The sequence below is a fragment of the Ciconia boyciana genome, chromosome 6, assembly GCF_034638445.1.
Source record: "Ciconia boyciana chromosome 6, ASM3463844v1, whole genome shotgun sequence".
Taxonomy (NCBI): Eukaryota; Metazoa; Chordata; class Aves; order Ciconiiformes; family Ciconiidae; genus Ciconia; species Ciconia boyciana.
The window spans coordinates 34213849-34227166 of record NC_132939.1 but is presented as its reverse complement, the minus strand read 5'-3'; the positions used below and the strand labels follow the sequence as shown (position 1 = coordinate 34227166).

The 13318-nt window shown below is 39.2% G+C and overlaps 1 protein-coding gene across 5 annotated transcripts in view; it reads left to right on the top strand.

The window, feature by feature from the left end:
- The window catches only part of RAD51B (RAD51 paralog B), a 457164-nt gene that overhangs the window by 142567 nt on the left and 301279 nt on the right, over positions 1-13318 (top strand). The gene's annotated exons all lie outside the window — the stretch shown is intronic.

Genomic DNA, 13318 nt, shown 5'->3' with positions numbered 1-13318 from the left:
CCCTTATGAACTCAAATCTAAACTATTATTCTTGGAGTATTAATAATATTGATAACCTGTTTATGCTGTCTCTAGTGAAGAATGACGTACCCCTTTGGAAATGTATGCCTGTAATTTGTGACCTAAGGAGGGCTCAAGTGCTTCATGTGTAATGAATTAGGGTGCCTGTAGCACTTGCCCCAGAACTTCCAGTGGGAAAGGCATGCTGCTGACCGTACAAAACTCACTGGTGTATTGGAGTGTGTAGTGACACTCAAAAGCAGTACGTGTTACTTTGAGTATCTTTGCTTATATTTGAAATGAACCTTTTAAAGGCTTAAAACAAAAGTTTTTTGCCCAGCTCCTTAGTCATTTGGTTTGATGCATGTGCTTGTGCGTCCCTCTGGCAGTACCCACATACAGTGAGCAGTGCTAACATGCTGTATCGAGCCCCCCTGGAAACGAGAGGTGTTTGGAGTTCAGAAAGAATTCCAGCTTGTGAAATTTTATCCAGTTTCTTTGAAGTTTTTGGGGGAAGGTTCAGGAAGTTGAGTACACTTCTGTTCAGAAATCAGGAAGTCTAGGTCCTTATGGAAGCACAGAATTCATGTTTCCATGTTACAGGGATCACAAAAAAACCCTTAAGATGGCATTTTTCATAGAACAAAACTAAGAACTTCATAATGTTGATGCTAGTGAGAATAATATTTTGGCATAGTCTGATCTTGTTATGCAAGGAATAACCATACAAGTTTTCTCTCTGAATAACAATACACCTTTTTGGTATATTTTTTTCCTTTCCCTGGAATTAAATAATAGCATGAGAAAAACTCTTTCAAATCATACTGCAGCATTGATAACTTTTTTTAATTAATAGGAGTTATGTGTTTTGCGTACATAAGCATAAACGTTACTTGGCAAGAATTACTTCTTACCACGTTGTTCTTAAGGTACAAGTAGAAAGGCAAATCAGTTTCTCATGGGAAAAGTGATGTTGATGAAAGTATGCAGCAAATCGGGGTATTAATTTAAATAATGTTAACCAAACTGAGTGACAAGGCAACATGAACCATGACGAACAATGATAAATTAGTTTATCCTGAAGACAAATTCATTATAATTAAGTTACAGACACTAAGAAAAATGTCATTCAAAATAGCTACAGATTACCTGTAGCTCTGCCTTCTGTGCGGTCTCTATATGGAGACACTATGATTCTATGATTCTGTGATTTACATAGAGAAGATTAAATAGCAGTTGTGGTGATTACAGGTGATTGTTGAATTCACATTTTATAGTGAGACCAGATTCTACTACCTTTCCATAAAACAATACTATGCTCTGAAAACAGTTCTGTCAGCTTCGCTGATGCTACTTGCAGAAAAGAATTACTGCTTAACATGAGTAAGGACTGCAGATAGCGAATATACGGCATTCTTCTTAGATTGACAGAACCAATACAGTTGCAAGAATCTCTAGCTGAGTTGTGATATAGGATGCAATCCTTTTAGGTAACAAAATACATTAATAACTGAACTCATTATGAAAGTTACATTCTGTTCTCTGATGTTCATGAGAGATTAAAGATCAGATTTGAATAGACAGCCGAGCCAAATTAGCATTTTGTTGCTGCTGGGAGTAGTCCTGCTTCTTTTTCCTCCCTCGCTTGTTCTCATGTTCATCTGATCCCTTGGTAAGTTGATTGAGGTTACCAACTTGCAGAATGCTCATTCTGGATAGATTAGCTTTCAGCCAGTGAATTGACTCACTGAAGGATCACATCAATATCAGAGCTGATACAAGGAAAGCATCAGGAATGTGTGGCTGGAAAGGGGAATGCTAAGAGGAGGAGGGAGTATGGGACCTGCTTTTGGCAGCAGTTGATCTGTTACATCAGCTCAGCTGAGTTCCTCTTATTGCACCTTAGCATCTGACTGCTTTAAATTTCAAAATGCCAGTCTGTAAAATACTCAGTATATTCAGAGAGATGGGGCTACCCAAGAAAAGTAATAACTCTAAAATAATTCAGTTCTACCAACAATGAATGGCTCTGTCAGCTGGGAATAATGGACTTTCTGCTGGTATGGTGAATGACTTAGACTTTTTGAAAGAAATCTTGTTGGTAAACAGGAGAAACCTAATACTTTCAAAGCTTGTATTTCTCATTTGCTAGTATTCTACCATTTATGAAATTAATTCAGTTGTTTCAGTCAACAATATTGTGGATATCGTGTTGCAGCATGAAGCCAATGCATGTGCTGGGGTGCTGGCCCTTGCAGTCATTCGTGCTGCAGTCCTCCCTGGTCTGGGATAAATAGCAAAGTTCTGCTACGTGTGCTGTAACTGTATCAGAGAAATACGCAATGTCTGTCTCCTTAGGCAATGCAGAATTCTTTCATCATCTGCAGGCGCAGGCTTTTTATGCTTTCAGAAAAAATACATATGCTTAGAATCATTTAAAATATACTATTGGGTACATTGCGTTTACCCTAAAGCTCTTGAGCTGGAAGTAAAAAGTGCAGAAAGCCGCAAGAGGCTTGCTGTTCTTTAGTGCATCTGAATAACAGGTGTTCTCAGTGCTATTGATTGCCTTTGCAGTGTGCCAGAAGAGTACTTGAGCTCATGCTGCCAGGCTTAGTTTTTTTCTTTTTATTTCAAGGCAGGATACAAAAGGATCAAGAGAGTCTGTCTTTTACTGACCTTCTAATTGTCTGTGGACAGGCAAGAAGTTGCATATTTCCCTTTTAAGGTTGCAAAAATGGCCTTAAGCAGTATTTTAACATATTCCTCCACCTTTATAGTTCAAGCGTCATGCCTGCATTATACTGGATTGTAGCCTTGCTGCTGTGACCCTGTCTTTTCATTACCACATTACTGGTTTTCTTGTATGTCCAAGTATAGAGAACTTCCGTACTCCAGTTATATGCTTCTCAGTAAGTATTTACACAAACGAGAAGGCATGATAAATAATCTTTTGGGGTGAGTATTTAAACTTAACAGGTTTATGTGATTATAAACATAAGCACATTAAATTAGCCTTTGTGTATGACTTCTTTCAAAATCTTCCTTTAAAAAGCCCAAACAAGTGACAGATTTGTTGAAGTACCACAGAACAGGATCAAGAAGGAGCAATGTAGTGTTAATCGTACATGTCAGCAGTGCAACGTTAACCTCTTCCTGCACTGGCTGTCCTGTTGATACCCAGTCAGGGATGATTCTTCCTTGCTTTTTATTGGAGAAACTGTGGATTGTAGTTTGCTAAAGCTTTTTCTATAAGACTATTCATGTTTCCTGCCTATGCACGTCCTACAAACAAACACCCTGTGAAGTCTCAGTTCCCTGAATCTTTGGTTAGATGTAAATTTAGGTATCGTCTCAGAAAAACAATTTTGGGGGGATTCCCCAGGTAATAGCCATATTTACAGTGAGTAGAGGTAGCCTTGTGGTGACAGTCTAAGAGTAGAAATCACAAGGTCTGAAATCTGTTCCTGCCTTTGTCCTAGACTTAGTTCTTAATATAGACAAGTCACAGCATGTCTCTGCTGTGAAATAGGGATTATACCTGCCTACTTAACAACAGCGTAAGTTTGCTACCCTCTCTAAAGAAAGAAGGTTGTAAAAGAAGTGCAAAGTGCCATTTCAACTCTGTTTGCATTTCATTTGAATTCTGGATTTCCAGGGTGAAGGAAAATTAGTATTTGTTTTATTCTCTGAGACCCCTTTGGATCCAAAGTACTGCAGCTGGATAAAGACTTTTTTTCTCACCCAAAGCTTCCAATTTTTTTTCCCTCCTCACGTGTTTTGAAAGCATTCTCATGTTGCTGCATCTGCCTCTGTCAGTTATGCCAATAAACTGTTTGCATACTGGTACTTTTGAATTTTTGTCTAATAAAATTTTTTGAGTTTCTGCGATGCTTTAATTTCTTCAGAGCTGAGCCTTGGCTACTCTGCACATGCAGCAGTAGAAGCTGTGGGGGCAACTAAAACCATGAACCATTTGACTAATGGCAACTGGCTTTTTGTTGTTCCTAATTAAAATATGAAAATGGGAGAGAAATCCCTGTTAGTGTCACTTTTCTTTGTATTTCTGCTCAATGGTGACCTTTGACTCTGCAGGTTGAAATGTTTTTGTTGCTTGATACTGGTATTGGTATAGAGATTTTGAAGCCAGCAGGTATTTTTTTCTTTTTATTGAAATATTCCTTGGTTTGGCTTTTATGAACTTTCCCATCCAATTTCTGTTTTATTCAGTGCTTCAGTGCTGCTTTGCTTTGCTCTTTGTATCGGTTAGGAAGTGAAGACAACAAATAAAATAGTGTTCAAAACATGGAAGTGTTGGTTGTAGGTTTGATGCCTGCTGGAACATGTAACACACCATGCTGTTCCCAGCTCATCTTTTATGACTCATTAGCACCTTTTCGGAAAAGGTTGCTCCTGCTAGGCTAAGTGGAGGGAGGAGGGGGATCCCTCTTCAGCCTTCTCATGTGTTTTGTTTTAGTCCTCTGTATTTATAATGGCTTGGCTTGAAGGCTAGCACCTTCCTGTGGGTGCCACTACCTATTTTTACCAGGTGTCCTTCCTTGCATTGAAGACTTAAAACTTCATACTTTTAGATTAACAGATAAAGCAATTAACAAGGCTTCAAACATCCTCTTGATGGAACAAATCTGTTTGGGCACCTTTACACAGTGTTAGTAAATTGCTGGAAGTTTGCTGCTTATGCTTTATTTTTTCTACTTTCTTTGGACTATCTTGACAAGTTACCTGTTTCTGGAGTAACAGACGGATTAACAAATTACATAAATATGAAAAATACCATGTTGCTCCTTTTTTGTAGCTTGCAGTGCCTGGTAGGAGTTTAAAATAACAGACATCCATCAATGTTGTTTTCCTGGTTCAAATGGCAACTGTTTGAAACATCTGCTGTCTAGCAGTGCGTGGATAACACACTTTATTAGAAGTCATATGTCTGGAGAGTTGTATCTGAGCCAGTGTGTGTTACTTTTTTTTTTTTTAACAACAAGCTATGCTGCTAATCTTTGCTCAAAAACTAGGCTTTTGGCTGATGTTCCTCAACCTCAAAGCATGTAATTTGGCTAAAGGAGGTATTTTATTCTTCAACATTTGTGAAGCATATAGGTATGTGAAGAGCAACGAACTCTGGCATAAGCAGCCTGTCATATTATTCAGTCATTTTTGAGCTAAGCTTATTGCTATTGATCTTACGAAGCACTCCTAGATCTTGGCTACAGCTGCCTTTAGAAATGGGGGTCAGTATGAGTTAAATACAGATTTTGATCTGGTTTCTAACAGCTTTGTTTATGCTTATTTTTTTTCTACCACCTCTGTTGGTATATTAGTATAAATCACTATAACTTGCTTGAAGGAAATGGAGCAATGAAGGAAATGGAGTAAGAACTGTTAAGGTTTCGGACCTTATTTTTTTTTCTAATGTGTTTGTTTTAGATGACAAAAGATCTCATTGTGAGAGAGAGTGGTAATATTTAAGCATCTAGTTTAGCATTTAAAAGGAAAGGAATAACAATATGCAGAAACACACTTTTTTCTTACTGTGATAACCTCAACAGTAGATCCAATGTTTAAAAGTTTGATGTAGCAAATGGTGAGCTGTACTCTGTTGAGATTCCAGTTTACATAGTTGCACTAATTGAACTGTTGACTGAAAAGTCTGTCTGATAAATTTGCAAAAAGCTTTTAATTGTGAAGAGGCAAACATAAATATTTGCGGTTGTGAGGAACTTTGTATGCATCAGTGGGGTAAAATGGAATAACACAGTCTTTTGTTTGCCCCTCTCAGTGGTTCTGAAGAACCATAGAAACATGAGTATTCATCATAATTTAACAAAAGGCAGTATCTCAGTTTTCCACCTAAGTCCAGATCCTACACTCAGAATGAGTTGAATTCAGAGGAGGAGAAGGATTCATGGGGAGGATGGTTTTCACCTGCCTTTATGTTGCCTAGGGCTGTTTTTTGTATTTTTGTTTGTTTCCTCAGTGTGTGATATTGCGGTAATCTTTGGCCTCTACCCAAAAGGTGATTGTGATGCTCAGAGATCATCTTTCTACTTCACTGACAGTACCCTTCATCTCCCTTCAGCTTCACCTTGAGCATCAGAAGGCAATAACACCCTGATGGTGAAGTGTCTCGCAGCCAGATTGCCACTACTTTTCTGTACAGCAGAATCTTTCCAGATGATTGCTGCTTTGGTGAACTTGCCAGTTATAATTCACCCTTACCCCTTAAGCCTGTGCCTTCTGCTTCTTGTCAGCTACTTCTGTGGCTGAGAAAGAAGAGTGAGGAGCTGAAATTAATTCTGTCTCTCCCTATATATGAACATTCAGCCCTTGTGCTGACATCTCTGGAGGCATTGGCATTACTCTCATTAACTGGTTAATCCTAATGATGCTAAATACTTACAGATTAAAGAATACTCTGCAGGATTGTTAACGCAGGTTCATTTTCATGGGGTGTCACCTCTCCATTTTGCCTACAACATATAACAGTTACTTTAGCACTTGGAATATTTGCCTCCCAGTTGGCCACTGAGCTCTTTAGATGGTAGGATGGCAGACTCTGGTTACACTGAGAGGCTCGTGGCAACGTTTGCTGTCAACTGTCTTTGGAGAAATACTTTGGTTTACATTGAGAACTAAGTTCATGAGACTAACAGGTGTAGTAGGCATGGTAAGGACTTTTTCCGCAAAGTTTTCCCACAGAGCCCTGAGAATCCTTCTCTCTGGTTGTTAAGAGGCTTCAGTTTGTAGTGATGCTCCCTCTGGCAGAAACTTAAATGTATTTGGGCTAACCAGGGGAATTGGTAGAAAGAGAAGTGCTCAGTCCACTGCAGCTCTATCAAGTTAGGCTTTACAATGTTGCTAGCAGAAGCTATATACTGGACATCTCTGTAACAGCATTGCCTTGACATTGCACTGCTTTGGTGTTTTGAATGTATGTCGGTAACATAATCCTGTGCATAACCCAGAAGTGTATGTTTTTGAGATAATCTCATTTGTACTTGCTGTGTGTTAGAACATTTTCAATGACAGAATAATATTTTGCCCAAAGACAGTTGATTAATTTTGCTACATCAGGACTCTTCTATCCTCCCCAGTATTATATGCAGACTTCAGAGCTGAAGCTGTACTTCAGCTTTCCTTCTTTTTTAGGATAGATCATGTAGATGTTAGTGCCATTTACCAAATCATTTTAGGCAGCACTATTTCTGTCTGCCATTTTGTGCACAATGTAAAGCTACCAAACTGTAACCTGTGCTAGCAGCGCTGTTATGTCATCTATCAACTTCTGTGCTCAGTATTCTAGTTTTCCCTCCCAATAAGGTTGTTCCTCCGTTACTGACTCTGTTACTTACTGACAAGCCTAGAGTAGGACTCTGTGGTCAGACTGTCCGGTCAGAGGCTGGGAAAGAATTGGGATTGAAGCTTCTTGCAGAGCGAGTGTATAGACCCAGCTGTGTGTTAGGATTGTGCATGGCACTGTCCTGGTTGAAGGTGGGACTTGTAGAACTGCAATTCTGCTTCATTACTTATAAAGGTACTTGTCCACCAGGACATCCATGATATTAGTAGCCTTTGCGTACTCTTTTCAGGAGAGAAAGTACCTTTGAAGGCTAATTGTATGCTTCCTCCACTGTTGTGGTGGATTGACCCCAGCTGGCAGGTCGCTCCCTCTGCAGAGGGATGGAGGAGAGAATTGGAAGGGCAAAAGCAAGGAAAAAAATGTGCGGGTCAAGATAGAGACAGTTTAAGTGAAGGGGGGGACACCACAACAAACACACCCCCATAACCTCCCCCCCCAACAAGTGATGCAAGGGCAGTCACCACCAGCAGACAGATGCCCAGCCAGTATCCGAGTAATGGCTACTTTGGAAAAACTCAGCCCCCTGCCCTCCCCACTAGACCCCCACCCCACTTTATGGCTGAGCATGATGTTAGGTGGTATGGAATAGCTCTTTGGTTGATCCAAGTCAGCTGCCCGAGTTGTGTCCCCTCCCAACCTAACAAAGGTGGCAGAGTGAGGAATAGAGAAGGCCTTGATGGTGCGTAAGCTGTGTTCAGCAGTGGCTAAAACGCTGGTGTGTCGGCAGCAGTGTTTTGGTCACCGGTCTAAAACACAGCACCATATGGGCTGCTATGAAGAAAATGAACTCCATCCCGGCCAGACCTTGTACGACTGTGTACTGTTACTGACCATGAGGCCGCTTTATTTCAGAATGTCCCCTGTAACATGTGCACGAGTACATATTGCTGGTCAATAAAGGTTCAAGCATTGCTTAGACATTGTAGTGTATTCAGTCCAGTAGCTGAAATCAGCCCAAATTCTTGGATTAAGCTGGGATTAACTTCTAGCACAGTCTATGCAGTAGCAAGGATCTGAAAACTAAGATTCTCAAGTTCAGTGTTTTGCTTGTAGTTTAGTCATTATTCAAACCTGACTGAAATATTTATCCTTTTAGTTTCAGTATCCTCAACTATGAAATGAATGTTGATAACACTGACTGAATTCTTAAGTGTATGGTAGTAGAAAGGTAGTAATGCTAAAGGTAGGAGTGTGTGTAAGGATCCTTTATTTCTTAGGAATACCCTGAATTAAAAAAAAAAAAGCACTGTGTTGTTATTCTTGAATTATTTTTTTTTTCCTGAATAACAAATCATTGTTGGGAGATCTTCATGAATTCCCAAGATTGTCTTCATCTTGAGACATTTGACAGCAACACCAAATAACACTGGAGCTATTGTTAGAAGGGAACCTGATATTGTTATTGTTCCACCTAAATGGAGTTGTGCGAGGAAATGCCAGTTCTCCTATTGAGGGAACTCAATCAGCTGGAAGAGTTTTTGGTTTCTTGCATTGCTAGTTGCCAAACTGAATGAGAAGAACTGATTTAATCCAAGTATGACAGCTTACTCAACAAGCATCTGAAGGAGTGAAATGTAAACGAATTGTCCTCTGCAAGGGAGATTTCTGGAATGTAAATCACAAGTGGGAAACATTGGTTTTGAGCTGGTAGATTTTGTATACATAGACAAAAGCCTATATCTTTTAAAAGATTATTAAATTAGAGTGAGGCAATACAACATTTCACTTAAAGTATTAAGAGAGAGGAAGAACAGTTAGTTTCGATCAACTGCATTTCATGGAATTCAAAAGAAATTTTATTCTGTTCCAGAAACTTCTCACTGTTACTTTTACCAGATCTTTTACTCACACATATGCTGGGTAGATAGTATATGGCTTAATTCACTCACAAAATCAGAGGAATTAGCAACTTCAATTTACTTGAGTGACAAAATACCTTGATGTTGAACTGCTTTTTAAAATTTGTGTTTCTTAGAACTGTTAGCTTGGCTTGTGTCATTCAGTTACTTTAATTGAGTTTAATTTTTGGGCCAGGGACTTAAAGCAAAACAAAAAAAGGAAATGGTGTTAATGAAAACTGGGGGGGTGGGGGGAGTGGGGATCACTGCTTAAATTTAGATGATAGAAATTCACATAAACCAGTCTGTAGATTTTGAAGATTCACTGCAGTTGGCTAACATTAAATACCTCCTGTTTAAGTCATACTAGCACAATTTTTAGATATGTTTCTGTTTACTTCTATGGCAGGTGTGAGATATTTACCATTTAAAAGTAAATAAAGAACCCGGGAATATTTATGTAAAATCAGCAGTGTTTAAAATCTTGGTACTTTGTACAGGTTTTAGCTCTTCGAATTCCCTCTTCAGCTTAATTAGGTGTAATATGAAACTCTATATCCTAAAGTACAGGGTAGAGCTTCTTGTAAACAAAGAGCTTTGGGATGCATTGGCATGAAAAATATTACGGAATTAAAGGTAGCGTTGTTTGGTTTAGACTGTTAAGAAACAAGTGCTTGGCTGATGTTGAATACAGCTAAAAGTGAGTTTCACTACTTTGGTGTATGCTAACTAGACATAGTGTAGGAAGTGCAACGAAACAAATATAAACTTTATAATCTAAATTGATTGTTAATTTTCTAACAGCATTCACTTGACTGGAGCAAATTTCCTGAGGATTAAGGACCAGATGGACTTAATTGGCTCCTCCCAGTCAGTTACTAATCTTCAGGGAGTTGGTTTCAGTACTTAGGCTTAATATCATAGGATTCAGTGAATTTGTATTCTGTGTAGAGGGAGGAAGGATGAACACAATCTTGTCAAAGTTTCAGTAATGTCAGTGATTATCTCCAAATATCAGCAACTAATGAAACAAACTCTGCTGTGTACCTTTCTCCCATAGTAGTAATGAATTGCATGTTGTGGTATGGCTGTATTTCTCTGCAGATGCAGTGTCTCTCACATAGGGAAAGTGGTTCGTGCTTGTGGCTATTATAATTTATCGTATAAAAATAATAACAAATTATCGTGTGTTTCCAGAAATGTTAACTGCAGATTTCACTGTCTGCCCTTTTTTGCTGCCAGCACTACAGAACAGATTCCTTACCCAACCTGTCTCAAATCAGAATGAGCTGGGCAAGGCTTCCAGACTACCTGGTCCGTCACATGCTTGTTGGACAACCAGTTCGTTGAAACTGGGGCAAGTATTCCATTAAAACTGAGACAAGTCCCAGAAACACTAGCCAATGACGTCAGCTGAATGAGTCCATGCAATTTTTAGTTGGTATTTTTAAGGTCAAGAAGTGTAGAAGTTCCAGTATTTCTTGCCAGGTCCCATTTAAAGGGCAGCTTCTATTTCTGTATGAATGGAAGTTCTGGTAGATCAGGAGTCTTTAGAGTAGACAGTGGGAGCTTTGGGCCAGCTGTGTTCCTTTGATAAACTGGTTGGAAGGAGGGAATTTCACCCAAGGGAAACTTGGTTTTATGGCTTCTTCATAATCCTAACTGCGGTCATCTTTAAAACAGATAATTATATAGTTGTGGTACCCAAAATGTACAGTGTGTTTTGAAGTCCTTACTATGAAAAATAACTGATATGTGAAAAGTAGAGGAAGTATAAATATGTGGTGAGTACAATGATAGTAAAAAAAAAAACAAAACAAACCCAAAACAACACAACCCACAAAAAACAAAACAAACCCCAAAACCCAACAAAAAAAAAAAAAACAAACCCCGTGATAAGTAGGTAACTGCATGAGGTACAGTGGGTTTTATGGTTTTCTTGGGTTTGGGTTTTTGATTGTGTGTTTTTTATGAGAATGACCAGATTGGGGAGAAACTTCAGGCATATTGATGAAAGGAAAAGGAGTTTTAAATGAGGCTAGGAGTGATAGAGATGCAGAAAGGAGTTCGAGGAAAGAGGACTGCATGAATGGCTGATACTGTAAGGAGGACTGGCAGAGGAAATGTGGTTGGTTGGTTTATCATCACTTTTCCTCCTTTTCTTTCTTCCTTTCCCTCCTTTCCTGTTTCTTTTCTAGTCAGCAGTGATTTTCCTTCAATCTTGTTGATTAGTCACAGCACCTGGAAAGATGCTGGTAAATGGGCAGAAAGCTGCTTACTTTTTGCCTGGCAGTTGTCTTTAGCGCTGAGCTTTTCTGAGTTCCCAATAAGGATGCTACTGTTGTCCAAGCAAGGACCAGGTCTTGGTAGGCTCCAGAGCTGTTATAGAAGATTCCTAGGAGGAGGGGAGTGCAGGGGAGGGTGTTAATCTCTTCCGGATTTCTGTCCCCAGAAGCTACTTGTTTTATGGAACTAATTCTTCTAAAGCTTTTCCTCTTTCCTTTATGGGTAGGATTTGCAAGTGACCTGACATATTTTGAAGTATTTCATTTTTCAGACAAAACAGGAACTGTTTTATCTCTAGATAATATCACTGTTGACATCAGAGACAAGCTTCATTGCTGGTATAAGCAGGTGCAACTGTACTGACTTGAGAGAAGTTACACACATATTCGCCAGAGGTGAACGTCTCCTGTTTCCACCCACATAACAGTTGGGTAAATAATGATGCACACGGTTCTCATAAGGGGATTATAGCAAAGCCACAATGGAGTTTATTCAGTTTTGATAGAATCAAGTGACTTCACTTTGTAGGCTGATAATGCGATTTACTACCATACCAAGGATTCTGGTCTGAACCAGATACAACTCGTTTCACTTGTGCATACAAAGCATTTAACTGAGTTTGAGATACTTGTTTTCACTGTCAGCTCATTTATGAGTTATTTAGTGCAGGCATGTTTAGGATCAACCATCCAAGGTCCTCTGGTGTCTAAAAGGGACTAAATTAAGAGCTTGTGATGCAGCAGTTTTTACTGGCATGGAATATATACAGGGGTGAAAATAAAATAATAAACTTTTCTGCAAGCATGTCTTAAGTCATATTGGTGTGTTTATTTGGGACTCAGTATGAGGGGGTAGGCAGGGGGGCTTGTCTTTCCCAGGCTCTGTACACACTTCATTAGGGTTACTTTATTTATATTACAAGGTCAAATGTGATCTTGGTGCACAGGCCTCCGACTTAAACAGAAATTCCCTTGATTGTGAGTGAGATTTTACCCCCCCCCCCCCCCAAGTCACTTTCTGATGTCTGGGCTGATTGAAAACAGGCAGAAACTGGCACGGAACAATATTATGTCATCCTTTGCTTATATTTCCTACCCACTCATTCTTTATTTTAATGTTATATGAGGTCTTCAGCAGAGTGTGACATATTGTTATAATTACATCATTTGGAAATGTGTTTATCCCCAAGAGTCATAATTTGATTTAGGAACTGTTTTCCCTGCTTTCAGTCTGTTATTCATAGCATGGCATGACCATCAGGCTTCTGCAGCAGGACTTGACACACCACTTTAAATATTTGCAAACCAAAACACAAGAGTCCATTGATGCATGTGGGGAGGAAAGAAGGAAGGGGACATGATTTAAGATTCGATAAAATTCTTGCAGGTTGAATAAACTCTAATAATATTGTGGTAGTTTCTGTGTAGAGTATTAATTCATTCATATCTCTTTGCCATATAAACAAATGCATTTTTATGAGTGTTTTTATATGTTTCTGTAGGGTGCTTGTAATGGAACTGCACGTCTGGCTCTTGGCCTTGTGCAATGGGAAGCAATAGCTCTTGAGCATGTTAAGAAAATTTCGGTGACTTTTAGCCATGGTTTTTGATGCCTGCAGAAAAACATATTTAATTAGAACACAGAAGTTAAGGAAACCTCAGAGTAGTGTTCAAAAACATTTCAAGATCTGCCCTATGAATTGAACAGCTGTGTAAATGTGGGAAACTGCCATTTTTATGATGATAAGAAGCAGAGTCCCATGATGTTCATCAGGTGTGGAAGAGCTGCCACCAGAGGTAACAAGACCCTCCAGAGA